Raw genomic sequence first — 2768 nt, forward strand, 5'->3', positions numbered from 1 at the left:
TCCATGTACAGTCCACTACCGATGGATGTCGTTCGTTGACCGCGTTGACCACGCCGCACCAAGAGCACTAGGGCAATGGACAACGGCGAGGCCTAGGAAGGGAACGACACGGAGCTAGGGAAGACTCGACAGTTGTTTCCCACAGGGTTTACTGGTTCATCTGTCGTCGCCGGAGAATAACAGCAGGTGTGGGTGACTAGAGGGAGGGCTAGGCCAGCGATGGGAGTACGATGGGGTGGTGAGGCCTGCGCAATAGCATAGCTGTCCATGGGAGGAGGGAGCAGGCAGTCCCGTCGGCGCTTGTTTGAGCGGCTGGAGCAGGAAGAGCAGAGATTGAAGAAGCACGACGGTCGTTGGATGGACATCCAACAGTCACTGCTCTCGTGTGTTGACTAAGTTGACACGGCGTTGCGTGTGGTTCAACCCTTTTTTAGGAAAGCGTACGCGTCAGCCTGTAGTAGGCGCACATGTCAGTCTCAAATCTATGGAAAACAACATACATCCCATCTGCCATTATTTCTAATAATTTAGATCCCATTTGCTAATTCTTAAGAATTTTTTTGGAGCCCATCTTCTTTTTGTTAGCATTACACCCCATATTGTGGCAACGATTAAAAATTATACGAAATTTTGCATATTTCGGTGCCGTCAACTGTTTTTAATCCTGAAATATCGAGTTACATTCAAACTATTTTGAAAAAAAATTATATAAATATGAAATCCAAATAATTGTCCACGCATAAAAATTAATGGAATTTAAAATCTTGTAATGAAAAAAAATTGAAACTAATTCCCGGTTTGATGTCTTTTAAAAATGTACAACCCATTTCTGGGCAAACCGAATGAAACTCTCCTTGTCTTGAAAGATTTGCAGCCCAGCAGGGCTGATAAAGAATGTAGGCCTCATTTGTGTATTTCTTAAAAAAAATATAACTGGGCTAGCCATTTTTAGCAAGAAAAAACACAACTGGGCTCATGATGTGGTAAACATAAATAAAACCCTGGCTAGACGAGCCACAGCCCCCGCACAACCCCGTTGTTACCCTGATCGCTAAAACTAGTATAAATAACAATTTCTTGTTCCTCAAAAAAGTAAATACAACTGCACGACCTGCTTGGTCCCTGGTGTCGGCCGCTCATTGTGTAATTTTCTCATTTATTAACTACGTTGACAATGGTGTGAGCCCCAGATGTCCAACCATTAGGAGGAACCACTTTTTGGGCTTGTAATAACGAGGCACTTGCTTGCATACTGCCATGACGCTGTTGGGTCCCTACTGTCATCCTCTCAACGTACAGTCATCTCCTTGTTCCTCTCGGTTGTTGACGATGTTGACAACACAAGAGGGCGGCGCACCGCACATGGCGAGCTAACCAAGGCGGAGGACGACGGTGAGGCCTCGGACAGAATGGACAGGATCTATGGAAGATGCGTCGGTCCAGTCTCAGGCGAAGGGGAGTACGAGGGTTGATTGGTTCGGGTGCGGGTGCGTGTTGGGGCTGACGTTGTCGGAGAATAACATGACGTGTGGGGGAATAAAGGGAGGGACATGCCAACATTGGAGGGTACAGTAGGGCGGCGGAGGCGCAGCCAGCCATGGGTGGTGGGAGCAGGTGGAGCCGACGGGGTGGTTTGGTTTGGGGGGCTGGAAGAAGAAGACAAGAGATAGAAGAAACACGACAGATGTTGGATGCCAATCCAACAGCTGGTATGCAGAATCGTTCGTTGAATAGCTAGTAAGTCGACACCACCTTTGGATAGGCTATTTCCTCGTAGGTCCCAAATGTCAGAATCCAAATCCGTCACGGTCATGTAGCCTTTCCTATGAAAATTTTACAGCCCATTTGGTGTGCTAGTTCGAAATAAGTCTATGGGTGCTGGTGGGGGCTAATCACTTGGCTTCTGTAATGCACAGTGAGCTCAAGCAGCCGGCGAGAGTGATGGTATTTCCATTGGTTGGGATTTTTTACAATATTTCACTCTAAATTAAACGAATGGAAAGCCATTTGCCTTGTTTCAAAGAAAATATGACAGTCACATCCGAGTTGAAAAGGGCAACAACATCTAACTCCAGCACTGTTTTCAGGAGTCACAATCAAATGGATCAGTCAGGTCCATAGAATGAACATCCTGGGTCGTAAAATTTACTGGATTATGATCACAATATGTTGTAAATAGAAGCACAACACGTTCATAAGCTCTTTTGCCCACCTAAAACTCCTTTTTTTGCTCTTCGACATACCCATCCGTCAAAACCATGCTGCTGATGAACTTAAGCATAATGGACAATAGTAACCTCGCATTCAGTAGGAAGAATGTGACAAATCTAGTGTTTGCATGGTTGGCTACATATTGTTCTAGCGTTATGTCTTCAATCGAATGTCATGAGAAGTGAGAAAATCCCGGTGCTTACGAATCCACCAATTGGTAATAACTTTCTTACCCCGTCCTGTTGCCTAAATAGACATGAAGATTGAAATCAGTTAGGGTCTAAAAAAGAGTGTCGAAAGAGCAACAGCTGAACGGTTAATTCTAGTACGCTATATGCAGGCTTCCAATGTGTGTGAAATTATCACCTTTATATACAAATTCTCCAGACATGGAAAGCATTGCGTCAAGCCAATAATCTTGTTCAGATCAAAACTATTCATTTGGATATATAAGATCTTGACAGAATCTAGCACCATTGATAGGCTATCCATGGAGAAACTCTTCATTGAGCATAGAACATAATATTAGTACAAAATGTGTACTCCGAGATGATATA

Source organism: Triticum urartu, chromosome 1, assembly GCF_003073215.2.
Source record: "Triticum urartu cultivar G1812 chromosome 1, Tu2.1, whole genome shotgun sequence".
In the NCBI taxonomy this organism is placed as follows: Eukaryota; Viridiplantae; Streptophyta; class Magnoliopsida; order Poales; family Poaceae; genus Triticum; species Triticum urartu.